This window comes from Macrobrachium nipponense, chromosome 27 (assembly GCF_015104395.2).
Source record: "Macrobrachium nipponense isolate FS-2020 chromosome 27, ASM1510439v2, whole genome shotgun sequence".
Taxonomy (NCBI): domain Eukaryota; kingdom Metazoa; phylum Arthropoda; class Malacostraca; order Decapoda; family Palaemonidae; genus Macrobrachium; species Macrobrachium nipponense.
Window position 1 is genome coordinate 55238590 of NC_087216.1, and position 25000 is coordinate 55263589.

The following is a 25000-nucleotide window of genomic DNA, read 5'->3' on the forward strand; positions in this document are numbered from 1 at the left end:
AAAAAAAAACAAGTTCATTATGCCGGCTGTCATCTCATGTAACCTAATTATTCATTAAAATTTAAGTAAAAATAAACACTTTGTAGAGCATATTCACTTGACCTTTCAAACTAATTCTAAAATTATAATACAGTCGAGGTCACCAGCAGAATTCAGTGCTAAAAAACATTAATGTTTAATGTTCTTTATGCAAGTGTTGTTGACACGACAGTGAATTCATCTGTTTCGCTGGAATAATCAAAGCTTTACATAAAAAGGTACCTAACCACAGGTACTAAAAATTTTACAAACAAAACATGAAACGAATAACAAGAATGTGATCATTAAATAGAAAATCTAATTTGTGATATATTCAGGCATATATCAAGATTTTGAAAGACAGATAGACAGACAGACAGTATCTTGTAAGAAGCAAAGCTAATTCGAAAGAAAAGCAGCCAGGTTGTCGAAATACGATTCCCGCTCGCGATGTCAGCTAGTGGATGATAAAAAAAAATAACTGACCAGAAAAGATATAATTGATTTAGAAAAAAGTAAGGAGCATTTTTGTGTTTTGACAGCCATGATAGTGGGTAGGGGCATTGGTGTGTATTTTTTTTTATAATTAGATGAGCCGAAAATAGGTGAGATAAATAACTGCTTGATGCATAATGGTAAAGCTGATGCTGAAACTGTAATAACTGCTACGTTTTAACTTTGCTTAATATGCAGGGAATGCATATGCCAGAAATTTGATAGGCAGTGGACCTCTGTCTCACAGGGACTGATTGGGCATCGATAGTGAGGGTTTAGACGGGCAAGAGAGAGTCTTGATCAAGCATCGTCAATGAAAAAGTTTGATAGAAAGGGGGAATTGTTTGTATGATATAAATATACCGAGAGAATCTCTCAAACAAATGGACAAATATGAAAGTTGTAAATTGCCATATAAAATACGAGATTCTGTAAACGATTACAAACATTCAAAATCAATACTAAACGTGAGTCACAACTGACGAAAAAAACTCACAAACATCGATTAAAACACAAAATTGTTTATAGACTCACTTTCTAACTTTAACATTTATTTTCAAATTGAAACGAATTGAGCATCCACACCGTTGAACGAGAAGTTCTGGCAGCCTCTGATGCAACGGTCGAGCAAGCAATCAATTGTACCTCCACTATTGTTATCAAGCAGTCAAACACTACAACAACATTTTTCGATTCTGCTTCCACCTCGCGGATGCCAATTATTTCCTCCCTTTGGTTTATGAAGAGTCTTAATGATCTTCACCTAGGGAGCATTGTTCCGTAACTGTCTGACTTCTTGTGACGAAACGAATGAGCGTTCGCCCACTTGTTTGTTGAGAGAGGAGAATGCGAATCTTGACCTAGTTTCATTTAATGAAAAGGAAAATGCAAGTGGAATTCATCCTATGGATGTCTCGTGTCGTGGGTTGAATTATTGAAATTGCAAGACACCTACGAAATTGTGTTCACGATACTATTTTATCTCTTTAATTATTCACATGGCTTCAGTCAATCCTCCTTAAAGTGCAGGAAAAATTTCTTTCTTTCCAAGAATTTAATAATCTTATAACATATATCTAAATATATACATATTGTCAGATCCAAAAATATATATGAATCGATGCGATACACACACACACTATAAGGAATCACAATGTTACACAGTTGTTGTATATGTGACATGATCTGTATTATGCAAGAACATTATATTTACTAATTCTCTTCAAAGTGTATTTCTTCAACTATTATATATTCATTAAAAGCTCCAGAATATAGTACTTCCTGTGCGAATTTCTATATTCTCCCGTCATTTACACATTTGAATGATACTATTTCAGCAATTATTGATGGGACCAGATTCTTTCGAATAAAGGATAGTATTTGATATAAAAATTAATATTTTATAAGTCATATGAATTCTCATAAACACAAACACACATACACACACGGCTGAGTTGATAGCCATGAAGACAAACCAAACGGCACAGTGGCGCTGTTCCAACAAAAAAGTGAGTGTTCGAGAAAGGAAATCATCAGCGGCTACCAAAAGAAAGATATGTCATTACGATGACGGACACAAGCAGGATGATAGAGGACGCCATTTGTTTTCTACCTCATTGTCAGTTGGAATTGGCACACACGCCCTTCCGTTATCAAATCTCAAAGATCAAAGAAAAGAAACGACACCACCTACCTTTCGAAAAATCACCATTTAGCGTCTAGGGTCTCTGAGAACACTATATGGCAATAAAGGATCCTGTCGGTAGACTAAAAAATGCGGGGTATCTCTTATGGCGTCTTTATATGCCGTAATAAGTGCAAATTCTGCCATTTGCAACATATCTACCCGCTGATTTGGGCTGTCTACTACTGAATATTTCAAAATATTTGTCCCTTCGATATTATGGGATTCAACTAACCCATTGGCAGAAGGCCAGGAGGACACGATCGTGAGATATTCTACATTTAATCATTTTTTATGTCTTTTATCACTTCATTTACAAATTCACGTCCACTGTCACTGATTTTTATTATTATTGAGCTCAAGGTTGTGGCAACCAATGTTGGTGTCTTATCCATCACTGTGTATGTGTGAGTATAACACATGTACGCATCTACTATCTCACTTACACCTTTGAACTGCCCATTTCCAGGAAGGAAATCTTCCACAACATCGATGTGCACTCTGTTAAATTCACTTGGCTCCACTGGCCACGTATGTGCCTTTGGAATGGCGTGTCTGTGGCTTTTCATGGTATTACATGGCACTGGCTGATGAATTTTGTAATGTCTGTACCCATTTCTATCCAAAAGAAAAACAAGGATTCTCGTGCTCTCCTTAGGGACATTTCTATACTAACATGTATTATGTGGATGGTTTTCTCTACCAGAAAGGGAGGTAAGACAGCACAGGATCGGATATCGCCCGGGAATCTCTTATTGCCAGCCAATAAGCACTCTCTCTCTCTCTCCTCTCCTCTCCCTCATCTCTCTCTCTCTCTCTCTCTCTCTATATATATATATATATATATATATTATATATATATATATATATATATATATTATATATATATATATAATATATAAAAGTTTTTGCCACGTGGTAAAAACCTTAATCTATACATAGCAAAACGTTTTATATACTTCGTGATCAAGTTATTCATACACACACGCACCGATATATATATATATATATATATATATATATATATATATATATATATATATTATATATATATATATATATATATATATATATATATATATATATATATATATCTATATATATATATATCATAAATATATATATATATATATATATATATATATATATATATATATATATATATATAATATGTATATATATATAACATGGGGGAAGGACCCCCAGTATTCATAAGGTAAGCGTGGACACGAAACGGAAGGCAGACCCCATTACTCCATTACATACACATCCTCTCTCTCTCTCTCTCTCTCTCTCTCCCGGCAATTCCTCTCTCTCTCTCTCTCTCTCTCTCTCTCTCCAAGGAATCTCTCCATTCTAACAGGTAATGAAAATGAGAGAGTTGCATCATAACACTAACGTTTATTAACAAGAATAAATAAATAATTAACCAAGTAATCCAGTCTTACAGTACAATGTCTAGTCACCAAAGAAAGTCCACACCCCTCCGGGAACTCTTTGTTCCCCGAAATCCAGATCCGTCTGTTTCAAAGATACAGAACACATCCCGGTAAGTACACACAAGTTTAAAGACAAAGTTAATAAAATGGAACATCTTACAAGATATCAAACAAGCCATCCCTTTGGCTAAAGCACTTTGACACTTACCCATTGCAGCCGGACACTAAACACTATGTCACAAAAAACTCCCCCGGCGAATGCCACGGCATCGTTTGCCTATGACTCGAAGCCCTCTGTCAAAATCCCTCCCATAGGTTTGGGTATGAACCTATTTAACAGAAAGAGGCACACACGCACATACGAACACACAGTTCGATAGCGCCTCGCGGTTCTAGCTGCATCTAGTTTCACAAAGGCAGTTTGAGAAGAGTTCATAAACTGTCGTACATTGACTTCCTGAACTAAGCACTTTTATCTCACGCCATCCCCTAGAAACTCATTGATCAGCTACTCTCAGGTCGTCACTCCTGCACTGTTCTCCACATTCCATAGGTCACAGAGAACGCATATTATTAATCAAAACCCTATGCCTTACAGATAGCTCGGCCACCTATATGCTAGCCCCCGCCTAGCAAAATTGCTTATATAATACAAAACACTGGCCGGCTTAAAATAAAATATAAGAAAAACTGCACGTCTCTGGCATTATAAAATAAAGTCTTATCACGCTTTAATCTCCCAATAACACAAGACGCATTTTCTCTCATATTTTCTGCATTAGGATTCTTGAATATCCCTCTTCGCTTGTCTGCAAGTAGCTGAACAGACAGCAACAGGCTATAGCAGGCTGTAGCAACTGTAGGAAGACGGAATGCCTCCCTCATCGTAGAAGACTCTCACGGCTTCTGCAGATCCCCAAAAAACACGCTGTAGAATTCTCTCGAACACCCACGTGGAAATTCTTGTAATCACCCTGGACAACATGGCAGCAACCTCTCTTCACGGCTGGTGGACGTCTTGCTGGCGTCGGGGAACGACTTTTTGGGTGTGTGTTAGTATGTCAGTCAAGTCACTGGTCAATCTAAGAAAATTAACTCAGACATACTATTTCCATCAAACAATGATCTCAAAAAGTCAGAAACACTAACTGAACGTCTCCCAATTAACTCCCTCAATATGACTACTAAAATGATAAGTCATTATCGCAACTCTCTAAGAAAAAAAAACATCAAGTTCTCCAACTCAATTCTCCAAACTCACACATCAGCACACACACAACTCAGAAATCACAGCAACTCCACGGACTTCTGCACTCACATTTCAAACTCGAATGTGCTCGCAAGAAAAAAAAAGAAAAAATCGTAACGAGCTCAAGAAAGAAAAGAATCACGTAACACCCAGACCCAAAAATGCTCTTGCAAGTTCTGACATTTAAACAACCCACAAAATCAGCAAAAATCTCCAACTTTTAACAGCAAAAACCTCTTTACTGCTCAATAACTAATCACAATGAGACTTAATGTCAAACTCCCATTACTTAAGTAACAACCCCAGAAAAATCACATCTCCCGGTAAAATCAAATCTCCCGTCCAAAAAAGAAATGTTACTTAAGCTCAATCCCCCAAATTATATCTTTCAAGGAAAAGGAAGAAAAATAATAAAAAAAAATAATCACAAGTAGATTTCCCCAATCACAAAATACATAATACATGTATAAAATGCATAACACCCGCGTTTTCCCCAAGAAATGCTCCATGTAAAGCCACGGAATTTGCCAGAAAGCAAACTCTCGCACATGCGCTTTCGTGAAATGCTATAGCCAACATTTCCAGATATTGCAAAAATTCTGATCTGTCACCATCAGAGGAAAAGAAACAGCACAGCGCTCATCACATCGCTTGTCAGCAGAAAAATCGCCTGCGGACGTATGCTCAAACAGTAGCATAAAAATTGTCTAGTCAGACACATAAGTTTGGAAACTCATGATTCTCTAGAAAAAAAAAAAAAAAAAAAAAAATAAAAAGGTCTAACTGACACATTTCACAGAATTAACTCCAGGATATTACTAATGTATTCAAATTCAAAAAACTTGTCTCGAAGACTTATTCTCTCAACATGACTTTGCCCAAATTATATTTCTCCAAGAATAACACACTTGTGAACATAAAAAATGCACACATCTCCAAATGACTCGTAATGCAGTAATGACACTCACCTCTAAATAGTCACGAAACCAAAGAAGAGAACCACAGAAATCTTCTCTTGTCTCGAAAAAACACTCCATGACCACAAAAAAAAAGGGTCACCCGCCCAAGATTAATTCCAACTCCATTATGAGACACCTTATTAATAATAACACCACTCCGGTTATAAAAATATTTCCTCCATTTGGTTAATAACCAACCCCCTTATATTATTCTCTTTATTTCTCCACCAAATAGCCACAATGTCATTTTAAAAAAAAACACCACTCCAGGAATAGAGAATAATCACCTCTATTTCGGCAAATACAAAATATTTACCTCTATTTCCCCAATAACTCCATGTGGAACAAAACAAGGCTCCAAAAATATATCTTCCAAAAAATGTGCACTCAAGGCAACTAACTCACATACTCACAAATATTGCCCCATAATCTCCAAATATGTGTCTCCATTTGCAACAAAGATGGCTGCAAAATAATTGAACTAAACATAGCTCATATCACATTGGCAAATATAAAAAATGGCCAAAAATATATATCCCTATATTAACCTCAAATATAACTCCAAAACAATATATACCTCCAATTATCTCCCCAAAATAATATATCTCAATTATATCTCAATTCTAACTCCAATTCTCCAGAGAATAACTCAATGTTATAGTAAAAAACTATAAAAACTCTCTCCATTTAGCATAACTGCTAAAAAAGGGCAAAAACTCGGCAAATAAAACTGTCTAGAAAATTCTAGAAAAAATCACCCATGTGCCACAACTCATTATAACAGAACTCCAAAATCACAGTGTCTTACCCAAGACTTCTCCATATGCACTACGACATAGGCCATTAGAAAACTTAACCAAGTTTCCTATCTCTCACAAAGTTGTCACAAATACGACAAGGGTATTGTGCAAGAAAACTCACAATTTCTGGAACACAAATATCCAGAGAAAAAATGTAGTGTCATTACGTATGCATTCAAAACGTGCAAAAAATTCTCCCATATATTTCTCTATAGCATCAAATAGCTAAACACAACGTTCACCCGAACAAAAGACTCCTAAAGTCATGAACTGAGATAATATTCACACTAACTGGAGAGAAAAAACAAACTCAAATTCACCCTTGGTAAAAAAAAAACTTGTGTCAGCTATGGCTAATTTTCAAAAAAGGAGAAAAGAAAAATCAACGGCACCATTAACTATCTCCCGTAACTCATCAGATGTCAAGCAATTATTGCTGTGAACTCATAAAAAAAAAGGAAAAAAAAAAACTCAAAATAATGTGGGTTGTTAGGTACCTCCCAATATTCAAAAAAGATCTCACCTCCCTTGACAGCATTACGGCACCCACGTATTAGTATAAAAAAAATCAGTATCAGAAATATCATTATCACAAAATCACCAAAAAAATTGCTATCATCAAAATCACCAGTATCAGTACAAAAAATATCACCAATGTTAATGCTTGTCCATTCTCCAAAAATTCAGCACAAAATTCAGCAAAAGTTCAGTAAGTTTCAACACAATTCACCAAGATTCAATCAGATTCATCAAGATTCAGCAAAACTCATCCCCATGAATCACTGAATATATTCTCCAAAGTTACAAAAACTCAACAAATAATTAACACAAGACTTCTCCCATTAATTCATTGTAATAATTATCAAACTATCTCCCATGAAATATCTCAAAACTCTCGTAAAACAATTCTCCCGTAATGATAATTATACTTAAGCAAACCTCCCGTGATACATCTCAAGTATAACAATTATTAATAATAATAATAACTCTTCATAGCAATAATTCTCTTGCAAAGATCTCAAGTAAGGGTGAAATTCAAAATAGCTTACACAGTATTGCTGAATCTTATGACATACAATTTCTCCAGCATGCAACATCATGACATAACGCCATTGCCACACAACACAGATACAACACCAATCATCGGCATTTCAAAGTAATTTCTCCAACACAATAAAAAAAATAATCTGTGTATCCCCCTTATATTTGTGTCTTTGGGACAGGCACAAAAGAAACATATAACACATCCCGTGCATGTTAACTACTTTTCCCCTCATTCACGGAAAAGAAAAATCTCTTTTTATTTCCTTTTTTCTTCGTCCAAGAGAGAGAAAAAAATCTCTTTTCTAAAAAAAAGACTCCACGGGCATTTCACTTCATCAACTAATCAATCAGCTGATATCTTAGCATTCATGGTCAAGGCCAAATCCATCTCCCAACACAAAGAAAAAAAAAGGAAAAGGGGGAGTTCACCCACACTGAGAAAAAAAAAAAAAAAAAAAAAATTCTCCCCCCCTGAGAACAACCCCTCAGTCGAGCGGCAGAACAGCCCGAGGCATACCAGTAATACCCCCATCTCCCCTTGAACAGTGTCTGAGGACCCCTTCCCAAGGTATACACTAGTACCCATCCCTGCACTATCTCTCGAGGGAGGCCAGTGGTACTCTCCATGTAACTATCCCCCCGAGGGATGCCAGTATCCCCGCAGCAAGGACGCCTCAATCGCAGAAATGTGCTGAGCCCGTAAAATTGTGGCCGCTCTGTGTCTTTAAGCCAGATATGATTATCCAAGCACAGTTCACATGCATAGAAAAATACACTCCTATGTTTTAAACAAAGACGAATGCATACGTCTATTACAAACACGTGCAAATAAAGAAAAACACGTCACTATGGGGCAAAGGCAAGAAAAATTGTTGACCTCTTGAACCAATCCCATAACCCTGAAATATTTAAACAAAAACCGTCTCCCTTTGATAAACAATAGTTTTTTAATACTCACCACTCCATAATAGGAACAACAGTAACTCGGAATTCGCGTAAGATACGTAAATCTCGTCGGCACAATACAAACGCGATCGGCGAGATGACCCCTAGCAACCGTCACTCATGAACTAGACTGAGTTGCTTTCCTCACGACTCCCGCCCTGAAGAATCTCGGTACGGGCAAATTTGATGACCCTAATAGAAATTCTTTCCTCATCCCCCCACCCCCCATCCCCACAAGGATATTTTCTCTACCCCTTTTCACTTAGCAACCGAGATCTAACAATTTAACAATTTTCCACAATCCCACCAAGGCTTTGTCGTTCAAAAACTATCGCTAAGCCATAACCCCTTTTATTTTCTAACTGGCCACCCATCTCTACATTGGCGTTCCTAGGCATAGAAAAGAAAAAAAAACTTTTATTATATCCCCTCTTAACCGTCTGCCACCACTATAACATGGGGGAAGGACCCCCAGTATTCATAAGGTAAGCGTGGACACGAAACGGAAGGCAGACCCCATTACTCCATTACATACACAGCCTCTCTCTCTCTCTCTCTCTCTCTCTCCCTGCAATTCCTCTATCTCTCTCTCTCTCTCTCTCCAAGGAATCTCTCCATTCTAACAGGTAATGAAAATGAGAGAGTTGCATCATAACACTAAAACAATTTATTACAACGAATAAATAAATCAATTAACCAAGTAATCCAGTCTTACAGTACAATGTCTAGTCACCAAAGAAAGTCCACACCCCTCCGGGAACTCTTTGTTCCCCAAAATCCAGATCCGTCTGTTTCAAAGATACAGAACACATCCCGGTAAGTACACACAAGTTTAAAGACAAAGTTAATAAAATGGAACATCTTACAAGATATCAAACAAGCCATCCCTTTGGCTAAAGCACTTTGACACTTACCCATTGCAGCCGGACACTAAACACTATGTCACAAAAAACTCCCCCGGCGAATGCCACGGCATCGTTTGCCTATGACTCGAAGCCCTCTGTCAAAATCCCTCCCATAGGTTTGGGTATGAACCTATTTAACAGAAAGAGGCACACACGCACATACGAACACACAGTTCGATAGCGCCTCGCGGTTCTAGCTGCATCTAGTTTCACAAAGGCAGTTTGAGAAGAGTTCATAAACTGTCGTACATTGACTTCCTGAACTAAGCACTTTTATCTCACGCCATCCCTAGAAACTCATTGATCAGCTACTCTCAGGTCATCACTCCTGCACTGTTCTCCACATTCCATAGGTCACAGAGAACCACAATTATTTTTAATCAAAAACCCTATGCCCCCGCTCTCTCATCTCTCTCAGCTCGTCTCTCTCCACTCATCTCGTCTCTCTCCCTCTCTCTCTCTCTCTCTCTCTATATATATATAATTATATATAATATTATAATATATATATATAATATATATATCTATATATATAATATCTATAATTATATATGTATAATATACATAAGTTTTCTTTTTGGCCACGTGGTAAAAACCTTTAGCTATACATAAGCAAAACGTTTTATATACTTTCGTGGATCACAGTTTATTCCATACCGCACACCGCTTCCCGATATCTATATCTATATAATATATATATATATAAATATATATATATACTATTATATATATATAATATATATATATATATATATATATAAATATATATTAGATATGTATATAATATATATATATATAATAATATATTATAGATATATTGTATATATAAATATATATATATATATCTAATTATTTATAAATATATAATCTAATATATATCTATCTATAGATATATATATAGATAATATTTATTATATATAATATATATTATATATATTATATAATAATATATATATATATAGATTAATATATATAATAATATTATTGTTATAATATAAGAATGTATATCAATACCAATAATAAGATATATATAGATATAAGATTATATATATATATAATATATATATATTATATATATTATAATATAATATATTATCTATAGAATATATATAGATAGATATATATATATTATATATATAGTACATAATATATGATATATATATAATAGTTATAATATATTATTATATATTAATATTTGGTAAAAGGAATATTGGATTTTAATTGATAGTAAAATTGCAGAAAAGGTTGAAAATTGATTATTTGGCAATAGAAAAAAAGTGTTGGTACACTAGAACACAGATGGCCAAGTAGCGCTTTGGCGTAAGGCCGGTAGTCCGCCAAGGATAAATGTACCGAAAATCAATGATTTTTGGTCCATGGATTGTCTAGCGTGAGTCTGGTATATAAAGGCCCAAAACGACGAATTTTCGTTGGAGGCTGAAAACAAACAACCCGGTGATTATAATAGTGGTATCGAAAGTTTTGAAAGTTTTGGAAGGAATTAATAATGGGAATGTATTGTTTTTATCGCCATTTGGACGTTTTTTCTTGTGTGATGGTTACGTTGGTTTTTGCCACTAACTTTTTGAATGGTTAACCAGTGAATGTTATTATTTGTGTTGATACAAAGCTTTGTTTGAACTTAGGGTAATTTATACCTGGGTTTTTTTAAAAAAAAAAAAATGGCAGTTAGATTAGTGAAGAATAGTCCCTCGATGACGTCCTGTATAGCGAGTCCCTGCCTTTATTGTTTAGTAAAAGCGTCGCCGTAATTTTGTTTTAATGTTTTCCCTGTTTTTGTAGACTTTAATTTTCCTTTCTTACTACTTTGTTATTAAAAGTACATTTTAAGTTTTTAATTTAGTTTTGGTTTTTGGTTTCCCTGTTATTTTTTCCTGAATATTCCTCCTCGTAAATTCCTTACCAGTAGAGGAGAGATTTTTTTTTTTTTTATTAGAATGGGGGCCTGTTCAAACGAAAACCCGAACGTAATCCCCTACGCCAGTTTTTTGCTCATTCTATCGAACGAAACTCAAATATATCCATACTCATTGTTTTAGCACTTCCATCATCGCAACGGAAACCCGAACGTATCCTTATTAATTGTTTTTTGCTTTCTTTCTTCATGTCCGGGGGGAACGTATTCGGACCATACTTGAACGTATCCCTACTGTTTAATTGGCTTTTCCAGTACTTTCGCCAATGTACTTTTTAGAGAGGGGGGGGATGAGTTTGTGGAATAGTGTTAGTGGCTTAATATTTTGTCCTTTGCTGTTGGTTTATTTTTGAGCAGGTTTTACAACGAATGTTTTTGATTTGAAAGATTTCATACGTTAGTTCCCTAGATGGTGAAAAGTTAGAAGGTTAAATAAACTAAATAGACTGGAATTGTTCTTTAGCTATGGTAAACTATAATGGTAGAAGTAAGTCAGAATCTGCAAGGAAGCAAGAATTTCTCAATAAGAAGTAAGTGAAGGCCGCGAATGACTTTTTAGGGTCATTTTGTCACGATCAAGGCAAGGGTTTGTTTTACTAAAATGAGTTTGGGAAGAGGAAGAAACTGATAGCCACAAAGCGCTAAAGTGACAAATAATACAGAGGGTTAGGCTGTCGAAGTTGAACGGAGGTAACGGTGCCCAAAGCTGCTTAACGTGAAAAAACCCAAGTCACAGCAGGTTTTTAAACCAAAAGTCCAAACTTTTTTAATGAGGGATGAAGTGGTTGAGCAATGAATCCAGATTCATTTTTGGCTAAATAGTTAGATTAGAAGAATGAGAAACGCCTGTTGAAAACTCAAAGAAGTTTAGAAAATGGAGAGAGCTGAATAAAAGTTTTAGGAAGATTGAGGGTTTGGAAGCAAAAGAAAGGTAGAAGCTGAAAAGTTTGAGCAAAAGAGGGATAGAGCTAGAGATGAACGAAACCTTGAAAGTTAAAAAGAAAAGGTCCAGGAGAAATACCAAAATTCTTTTAAGAATAACCAATGCAGTAAAAAGTGTATCCAAATTTTTGTTGAAAATGAAGTGAGGATGCCATTTTTTTTTACAATTTTGGAGAAAGTAGCAGAACAGGCGTGAAATGGCCCGAGGAACGTCATTGGAGTCCACGTTGGTTTCAAACCTCCTTTCGAGGAAAGGCTAGGGAAAGTTAATTTGCTGCCTTATCTTTTAGATGATTTCTAATGGATTTTTAGGGGGGAAAAAAAAAAAAGAGTTTTTTTTTTAAAAGTTAAATCCGAAGTTTTGAAAGCTTATGAATGTGGGTGCCAGAAGAGGTAGTAGAGAGAAGTTCAGAAGCTGGAGTAAAAAGAAAAGACAAGTTCGCACCCTCATAGTGGTAGTAATGCACTGGAACAACCGCCCTGTGGTAATGATAAGGTTGGATGAATGCCCGAGAAAGTTGTAGAGGTGATTTTCGGTACAAACTTCAGGAACTTATCTTGCCTTGAGCAGTTTCCCCAAGGATGGTAATTAATCCACGTTTTATTAAAACATATTTGGATGAACCGTGAGGTTGTAAAAATAATGGTCGATGAAGCCACTAGATTGTCTGATAAATTATGCATTGGACCCCATAAGCTATGATAATAACTGACGTCCACTCCTACAAAATTGGAAGGAGCAGATTTTTTTGTTTGGGAAAAGAGCAAGCAAAATTTAACAACGGCCACAAGGTAAGACCGACTACGAGTTTTCACCAGGTATCAATCTCGTGGAGTCTATAATAAATCCTTTAATAGAGGTGGTAGAGGGCAAAGTCCAATATAATTTCTGGTCCTAGTGGTTAAGTGCTGGAAACGGGGGGGGCAAGGAATAACAGTGTAAAAATGATCAGTGTTTACGAACCTACTAGTTACCCAAAATAAAATTAGGCGCAAAATTTTTAGAGATTTTTTGTATGTGTTTCAGTTGTGGCAAACCAGGACACATCAGTTAGGTAAGGTTTGTCCACCTATCGCACAATAAATCCGGTCCCAGAATTCAAGTTGGTAAATAAAGTTAAAGATAAACCTGTTAAACCAGTTTTAGGGATTGATCATAAACCTGAAAAATACATTGCCTTGTTGAAATCAACCAATCCCCAAGCATGTTGGTGACAGAGGTCCTTTGTTTGTTTTTGCTTCTCCCCTTGGGCCCATGTGGTAAAGAATGGTATTTGTAAGCGATAGCAATCGACAGTAATAAGATATGTGATGTTGATTGAGAATAATAAGGTTTTTACAAAATTAGGTAACAATGATGTTTTTCAAGAAAATGGTTAGTAAATGTTTGGTTGTATTTGGAGGATTATTGTAAAAGGTCAAATGGAGTGGAGCTAACTGAACTGAAGGAAGTCCACATCCAAATCCAAAGGTACTGAATTGTATGACCCTTTTATAGGGGAATATGGGTGGGTTACACCTCCCCACCCTTGGTGTTTGAAAAAAGGAAAGTAAGGTTGGTTTAAGAGATACCGGAGCGGGTACTAGTCTGTAATGGAACAAAAAAATATGTATTGACCATGGAAGGATACTGGAGATGTTATGTACTTCTGCGTGGGTTTGGAACCTGAGTTTTTTTTCAGCTCCAATTAGTTAGAATGTAAGGTTAGAAACCTCCCGTTAAATTTCCGGGATATGTTGTTAAAATTGCTTTGGGTGAGAGAAATCCCAGTGGTCAAGGAAGTAGAAGTTTTAATTTCTTGGAAAATTGATGTTACGTGGAGGGACAAAGTTTTTGGTTGGAAAAAGCAGTACTTCCAATTTTGACAGAAAAACCCTTTTAATTCTTCATTTATTTACAGAAGTTTGAATGTTCACTTTTCCCAAACTTATTTCCTGCTTAGTTGGCAGTTACCTACAAGAAGTTAACGAGTTCCGAGGGAATGGAAAGGTAAATGATTGACGAAACGGTTTTTGGATTTTTACAAAACCTTGTTTTAAAGATAGTCCGGAAACAAACCTACAAGTAAGTAAAGTCCAGTAACTCCCGTTTGCGAATGCTGGTAAGTTAATAAGGTAAGATAATTTTGTTAAATCCTCCAAATTGAAGATGGATAATTTTTGAAGGTAATAAAGATATGAGAATGCCCCTTTGTTGAATATAAATGATATCGAGAAGGAAGGGCAAGTGTTTACTTTTTACAAAGGATGGACAATCCTAATGAGGGGGGGAAGGTTCAAGAGTAGAAATGGTTTAATGAGTTGTTTAGAACAAGTTGGTTCCTTGCCAAGTAGTTTTATAGGACTTGTTTTGTTCTAGGTATTTTAACTTCAATGAACTTGAGTTATTCTGGTCATTTAGGTATAAACCAAAAGCTTTATAGACAATTATTACGGTTATTTTTTTTTGGCCTAAAATGCAGAAACATTTGTAGTGGAATATTGTAAACAAAAATTGTGATTGTTTATGTCAAAAAGTAGGTTAAGGCTCCAACATTGACCCTAAGGTTATGCCCATTTGCAAACCCATTGAAGTTCGCATGGAAGAACCCTTTTTGAGAAAACTGGTTTTTTTGGATTCTGTAGGTACCTTCTGGCCTAGGTTCCTAAGCAAAAGGTAAACGAGTATTTTGGCCTGACCCAATTTATTTGTTAGTTGGCCTAACCAGAATTTTCCAGAAGGCTTATTCCTTTAAGAAACAGTGGAGTGCTGAGAAGATAATTGGAAGCGCTTAAACAAAGTTTCCTTCTCGGGATGGCTTAGGTTTAGGCCAAAAGAAGTTCAAAACAAACCGACCAACAAGGAACCAACTTTTACGTGTCTAGAAAGTTTACCTCAATTCTTTAGCCTAGTCCAGAATATTTAAGCATTGTTTTATCGTCCTCCTTATCATCCCACAAAGAGCCAAGGAGTGGTCGACAACGAATTTTTCATCGAACCTTCAAAACCAATGCTTTTCCGCACGTACTGTTTTTGGGGGGGGGGGGGGGGGGGGGGGGGGGGGGGGGGGGGTTGGGGGGGGGGTGGGGGGGGGGGGGGGGGGGGGGGTTCTGAAAATGAAAAGGAATGGGTATTGTTTCTGCCTACCAATGTTGCTATTTTGCCGTGTTCGTAATAGCGTACATTCATCGTTGGTTTATTCTCCTTTTCCAGTTTAAGTTATATGTACATCAGGTAAGGTCACCCAGTGGAGGTGATAAAGACAATCAGTTTGATTTTCAGATGAAAGAACAAGGAATTCCCTAGCCACGTTTTTACCAAGAAACTGAAGGAAAAATGAAGAAAATAAAATTGGAAAGTATAGTGCACATGAAGAATCTTAAACGTAGTACAAGACGAGATTGGAAAATCAAAATTAACGACAAAAAGGCTGCAAAACGTGAACTCGACATATTGAGAAATAAGTTCTAGTGTATTTTCTCCCTACAGCTGGTATGTTTAAGGTTTTTTTAACCAGAAGTATTATATGGCAACCCCTTGCACGGTGAAGGAAAAAGTAAGTGATCTTTAATTAATAGAATTCAATTTTCCTACAGACTGGAGGTAAAAGTTTCCAAAACTGTTTTCCATATTAACAAATTAAAGAAGTAATAACGAATCTTAGTGGAAGTGGTTTGTCCCAATTGGCAAAAAGAGGCATTGCATGGAAAAAGACGTTGAAAGAAAGACAAATTGAACCTTAGATTTTAAAAAATTAAAAAAACAGACTTATTTGAGTGATTGAATGAAAAACTTTAGGAAGTTATGTATTCATTTTATCTGATGAACAGCAGCAAATGAAGTTTTAAAGTGCTAATTCAAAAACTTTTCAGATTCTATTTTTCAGACCATCCAAAATAAAGGATAAAAGGAGTACAAACATAAAATCCAGGTTGAGAGAAAGAGGACCTCCAATAAGGTTCAGCGTCCATACGAATTACAGTCGCCGATGCAACAACAAACAGTTTCAAAGAACCGAAGTTGCTTATTTACTGAAAACCACGGACTAGCCAGAGGAAAGCCATAGTGAAATGGGCCTAGCCATGTATTCTAGTCGACACCAAACCTGAACGGTAATGTGCCAAGAATTGTTTGTTACAGACCCTATCAAAAGGTAGAAATAATGGTAACTAGAAAAGAATTTCATAATCCTATGCCCAGAGTAGAAAGATATAATTTGGATAAGTGTAGCAAAGTTTTCCGTTTTTTTAAAGTAAAAATTGATTTTATTGAAAGGATACTAAGTCCAAATTGAGTTAGACAAAACAGCAGGGATATTGCTGCCATTTTTTGTTACACCCCCATGGACTTTTATAAATTATAAGGTTAATTGCCATTTGGTTTTTATGTAATGCACCTCTGACCATTCCAACAGTCAATAATGAAATTTTATATCTTGAAGGGATCTCGAAGGTGTATTTTGTTTTATTTGGATGACTATTATCAGAGTTGGGACAAAAACCTTGGGAAGATCACATTTAAAAATGTATATATGATTTTTTTTAAGAGGTTTATTAAGGAATTCAATGTTTACCGATAAACCTTTCCAAATTGATAATTTTGGTAAAACCTACTGTTCAATATTTTTAGGGACATGAAATAGGAAAGTGGCCAAGTGAAACCCGGTTTGATTGTCCATATTGAGGTCATAAAGAAAAATTTTGACCCATCCCTACATCTCAAACGTGGAGTGGATGAAATTTTTTTGGGAACAAGTTGGGGGTAATTAAAAACAGACAATTTTGGTAAAGAACTTTTCAGATGTAATGCCTACCCAATTAACAGAGGGTTGCTGAAAAATGATGTGGGAAAGTTTGTGTGGGTCAAAGGAATGGGTGGAACCGATGCCCTTTTAAATAAAACTTAAAGCTCATGTTTAATGTCTAAGCCAGTAACCTGAAATCACCCAGACTTTTAATCTACCATTCAAGTTACAGGTAGACTCCAGTGAAGTAGGAAGCTGGCAGGTGTATTATTGACAGGAACAATTAAATTGTGTTTTTACCCAACCCTTTATCTTTACTTTTCAACAAAGAAATATAATAAGCCACCCAGTTTAAATTTAACAGTATTGTATTTGGAAAAAAGAAGCTTTTAAGTTTAATTTTGAGTTTTAAATGCACTTTGAGGATGATACCTTGCTTAACTAGTAACCTTTGAAATTAGACGTATATACTGGATAATAAACCCTTTAACCCTTTATTAATAAATTGTAAGCACAACCGTAAGAGAAGTTTTAAGATGGTTCTTTATTGTTTTTGCAAACCCATTCAAACGAATAAATTTCACCATATAAGGCAAGGCCAACAAAGAAAATGTTCATTGCCAGATTTCTCTCCTCTAGATCTGTTTGATTATTTAAAGGAAAGTGCCTTGTTACCAAACGACGTTGGGCAAGTCTCCCGACAAGTTGACCTAAAATGGAAAGTAGCTAATGGTTTTTAACGACTGTAAAGAAAAGTGAAAATTCAAGAATGGACTAGGAGGATGGAGCCGCTGAGGTTAAAGGGGGTGGGGAATGTAAAGGAAATACTTGGATTATTGAACTGGTAAAATTTGCAGAAAAAGGTTTGAAAAATTGATATTTTTCATAGAAAAAAAAGTGTGTACACTAGACAACAGATGGCAGTAGCGCTTGGCGTAGGCGGTAAGTCGCCCAAGGATAATGTACCGAAAACAATGATATTTTGGTCCCATGGATGTCTGAGCGTGAGTCTGGTAATATAAATGGCCGGCCCAAAACGACGATTTTTGTTGGAGCTGAAACAAAAAACAAGTGATTATAATATTGTATCAAGTGTTTTTGAGGAATATATGGTAAGTGTATTGTTTAGGCCATTTTGGAAACGTTTTTTTCCTTGTGTGATGTTACGTTGGTTTGCCACTGAACTTTGTTTTTGGATGTTTTACAGGTGAATTATATGTTTTGTGTTTGATGTAAAGCTTTTGATGACTTGGGTATTGGTACTTTTTACTGTAAAATGCAGTGATTAGTGGAAAGAATAGTCCTCGATGACGTGGCTGTATATCGAGGTCAGCTATTGTTTTGTTAAACAGCGTTCCCCGTAATTTTTGGTTTTTTTTTAATGTTCTGTTTTTGTTGACTTTAATTTCCTTACTACTTGTTTATTTAAAAGTACATTTTAAGTTTATAGTTTGGTTTGTCCCACTGTTTCCCTGGATATTCCTCCTCGTAAAATCCTTAACCGTAGAGAGAGATTTTTTTTTTATTACAATATATTATATGATATATATATATATATATATAAGTATAGATATTATATATATATATAATATAATATTCTATATATAGTAATATATATATTATAGATATATACCTATATATATATATATATTATAATATATATATTGATATTATATTATATAGATTTATTATATATATAGATTATATATATATATATATAGATACTATATATTATTATATATAAGATCGAAGTTTTTTTTGCCACCGTGGTAGAAACCTTTATTTCTTTAATACAATTAGCATCACGTTCTATTATACCGTTTCGTGATCAAGTGTTATTCATATATATATTAATTTTAGAATATATATATATATACAATAATAATTATATATATAATATATATAATATATAAAATATTATATATATATATCTATATCGGTGCGGTGTGTGTGAATGAACAACTTTATCTACGAAGTAATTATAAACCGTTTTTTGGGGATATTTTGGTGGTGTGTGGGGTGTTGTAGTGTGTGGTTTGTTTGTGTGTTGGTGTAATGTGCATGTATATTCGACTAGCATGTATTTTTGGTATGTGGTTCTGTTTAAAATTTAAAAGATTTTTACATGGTTCCTCAATTGCAATGGCATATAAATGGTAATACTGAACCAACAATAACAATGGGGCATCTTGTTCCGAATTTCAATATATTATTTTCTTATTTATTGAAGCCACCATCAAAATTAAAAATTTAATTTCCGAAATAAATTAAATGTACAACACAATGGAATATAGTACCGCCCATTAACACTAGGAACAACCTACCTTCTAATAAATTAAACTTTAAAAATAATTATTTCCGTTAATTTAAGGGTACGAAAAAAAAAAAAAAACTTGCGTATGTAAAATGCTCACACTTCTAACTTCTAATTTGCCCCGTGGGCTGGCTTCTGTCTTTCCTAATCCTTTTGATAACTTGGCAAACAACCCCGTCCCCCACCCACCGGTTTTTTTTTTTTAGATTTAATTTGCAATAATATGAGAAGTTCTGAGACCGCTTAAAGGACAAATTTCGTGCTTGAGGATATGCCTAATCGAAGACGACGTTTTGTTCGCAACTAAAAATGAATCGTTGACTTCTTTTACTACTACACAATTTTCATTTTCATAATGCAAATAAAAGAAAAAATATGGTTTTTGAAATGTTGTTTATTACAGAAGAAAAAAATCCCAGTGCGGCTAATTATTAATTTATTTATCGTTGGTCATGGTTATTTAATCATTATATTATTAATATATATTATAATATATATAGATATATTAATATAATATATATAAATAAATATATTACATAATATAATATATTTTTATATATATAGATATATATATAATGATTTAATATAATATATATAATATATATATATAATACCTATCGCTATACTATCGATCCTATCTATCAGTCTATCTATCTTTATTCTATTCCTATCCGATTCTATAAAACAAAAAAAGAATATTGATAAATTAATCTATAAAAATAGATATATATACTATATATAGTAAAAATATAACCTAATTATATTAATAAGAGTTTTTCTAAAGATTCTAAACACATCTAGTAATTAATAATTATATTAAAATAATTCTCCTCTTTATCTACTAATCTATCTATCTATCTGATCTATCTATAAGATAATATATATATTAATATCTATAATAGATTATATATATCTTATTATATTATATATATGATATATATTATTATATATATATATATATAATATAATAATCTATACCGATATATATATATATAATATATATATATATCCTATCTATTCTATCATTCTAGCTAGCTTATCTATCTATCTATCTATCTAACTATCTATCTATCTATCTATATATATATAAAATAATAATATATTATATTATAGATATATATTAGATATATATATAAGAATCATATATATATTATTATTAATATATCATATATGATAATAATAGATATTAGATATATGAGATATAATAGATAATAGAGTATATAGATATATAGATTATATATATATATAGATAATATAATATTTATATATATTATATATATTAATATATAATATATTATAATATAGATTAATATTTATATAGAGATATATTTAGATAATATCTATATATAAAAAAGATAATATATATATAATATATATAACTATATATATATAATTATAGCTATATATATATAATATATATCTACTATATATACTATAATAAATTTTTTTTTTTTTTTATATATATATAGATATATTATATATAACCTATACTATATATATATATAATATAATATTATATATCCATATATAAATCTATCGTTATATATAGATATATAGATATGCATTATACTAATACTTAATTATTATATATTATAATAATATATAATATTATTATATCCATATATAGATATAATATCATATAATTATTATTTATCTATCTATATATTCCGATATTATATCTATATATTATATATATTAATTTATATAGTATATATTTTATATAATCTATATCTATATTATAGATATCTAATATATTATATATCTATTATAGATATAGAGATTAGATCATTTTAATATATCTAATAATATTATTAATATTATAATTTATATAGCTATATATTATATAATATAATATAAAAGAATAATTATATTAATTATATATTATATTATTATTTATATATATAAATACTTATATATTATATAATATAAAATATATATATATCTATAGATAGATTAGATATATTTAATACTAGTAATTATATATATTATATATTATATTATATATAGATACTATATTAAGATATATTATATAATAATATATAAATTAGAATAAATAATATATTATTATATTTACGAATATAGATATTATAGATTATTATATATATTATATAAATAATTTTATATATATATATATATATATAATATATATATATATATATATATAATTATATCTATATATTATATATAGATATTAATAATTAATTAAAAAATTATATATCTATATATATTATATATATCATATATATATAATAATATCAGATATATATATATTATAATAATATATTATATAATATATAGAGATATTATATAATATAATATATATATATACATGTATATCTGTATATATATATATATAGATATATTCTAGAATTATATCTAAATATATACTAAGTATATTATACTATATATTAGTATATATATATATTATATATATATATATATATATATATATATAAAGTTATATATAACTATATTGATAATATTATAAATATATAATCTATGAATATATCTAATATAGATATATATATATATCTATTATATATATATATATCTATACGTATTTAATTCTTATTGATTTATAACTTATATAATATGACTATATTTCTAATTTAAAACTAAAAAAATAATTAATTATTCTATATATATCTATATATAATATATATATATATATCTATATATATATATATATATAATTATTATAGATAATTATATATTTTATATATACTATATAATCTTATATAATACTATGACTATATTTATTAGATTATATTATATGTATATATATTAGTATTAATTTTATATTATAAGATATCTTACATATATAAATAGATATATATATATATATATATATATAATTATATAATTTCTATATATATAGATAGATAATATATATATATCTATATATATAGATATATATCTATATAGATTAGAAATCTATATATATATATATATATATATTATAATATATATTATATATATTATATAATATAATATAATAATATATAAATTATAGATTTTATATATCTTATAGATATATTATATAATATTTATCTTTATCTTAATAGATGATCTATATAATATAGAGATAATAATATATATAATATCTATTATATATATATTTATAGATCATCTATAATAGATATCTATATATATATTATTCTAGTTATATATTAACAATATATATCACTATAATATATCTAATTATATATATATATATACTAATTATATATAAGATAATTAATTATTGATATTACCTATATTATAATATAATGTATTATATATATATATATATATATATCTATCTATCTAGTCTATCTATCCCTATCTTATCTAATCTATCTAATCTATCTATCTATCTATCTATCTATCTATCTATCTATTTTCTATCTATCTTATCTTATATATATATATTTTATATATATATATAGAATAATATATAAGATAATAGATATCTATATATATATATATATATATATGATAATATTATATATATATTAATATTAAGAAATTATAGATATATAGATAATATAGATTTATCGAATAGATTATTAGATTAATACTTATAAATATAAATAGATTTAATTATAATATATTATATATATATATATTATATATATAGATATATATAGATATATTATAATATATCTATATATAATAATATATTATATTATAATCTATATATATATATTATATATATTATGATTTAATCTATCTGATATATTCTAATATCATATAGATATATATATATATTATATATATATATATATATATTATATAATATATAGATCTAATTATATATTATATAGATTATTATTATCTATATATATCTATATATATATAATATATATATATTATAATAATACTATATATATTATTATAATTATATATATATTATATATATTATAATCTAATACATATATATTAAGATTATTATTTTATATCTATTAATCTATCTCTTAATAATATATACTATATAGTAGATAATCTATAACCTATATATATATCACTCTATCTATATATATATATAATAAATTACTCCTTATATATATCTTATATATATATATAATAATCTCTATAAGATATATAATATAAGAATTAGATATATCTATATATATGATATTATATATTATATTATATTATATACATATATACCTATATATATATATATAGCTAATATATATCGAATATATTTATATTATATCTATATTATATCATCATAATAAACTATCTATATATATATTATATCATATCTATATATATATATAATCTTCTAGCTCTATAATTACTCTATAATATATCTTAATGTATTATCATCAGATCTATATATCCTATCATATATCAACTATCTCTTATATCATCTATAGATATATATATACTATCTTATAGATATTATATTTAATATTATCTCTAGTCTATCATATATATATAACATCTATCGATATATATACTATATCTATATTATATCTATCTATATATATACCGACTATATACTATCGATTCAAATATTACTCTTATATATACTATCTATCATATTCTCTATCTCTTACTTATAGACCTATAATCTATATCATACTATATATATATCAGCATATACTACTTATCTCTACTATATCTATATATATCCTATTATATATATTATATTATAATTATATCGCTATTAATAATATCTATATATATCTATAATATATAATATATATATATATATATATTACTAATATATATATATTTATATTATATATAGATATATATATATACTCTATCATATATAGATATATATATATATATATAATCCCTATAGATAATTATAGATAATAATCTTATACTAGATATATAATATATATATATATATTATATATATTAGATATATATTAATATAGATCTAATTATATTAGATTATAGATATATAATAGCTAATATAGATATTATATATAGGTTATAATAAATTATATACTTTATATTATTATAATAATAATAGATATTATATATATCTCTTTAAGATATATATATATAGATCTATATATAGTAATATCTATATATTTATAAGATTATTATAGATTATAATATTAAGATATATATATAGTATTATTATAAATATATCTATTCTCAGTAGCTATAGTCATAATATATACAATTAAATCATATATATATATCATCTTACCCTATATTCTAACATAAAATATAAGGAATCTAATAGGTATATATATATATCTCTAAAATAATCTATATATATATATATATACTATATTCGAATAATACCATATAGATATATCCATCTATATATCATCTATCTATCTTTATATCTTCTATCATTATATATATATTATATTATATAATTTATAATTATTATAGATATATTAAAACGTTTTTTTTGGCCTTTTTTTAGGCATGTTGTGTCCAACCTAATGAACTAATTTAATTTAGTTTATGCCAGTTCCATCTCGTTTGAGTTGTTTTAAGGCATTTATCGTTTCTAATGAATATATTATACACTGTCAATATTTCGTAGAGAATATGTTATGTTTTAAGAGAGGGACGTTAGTAAAATT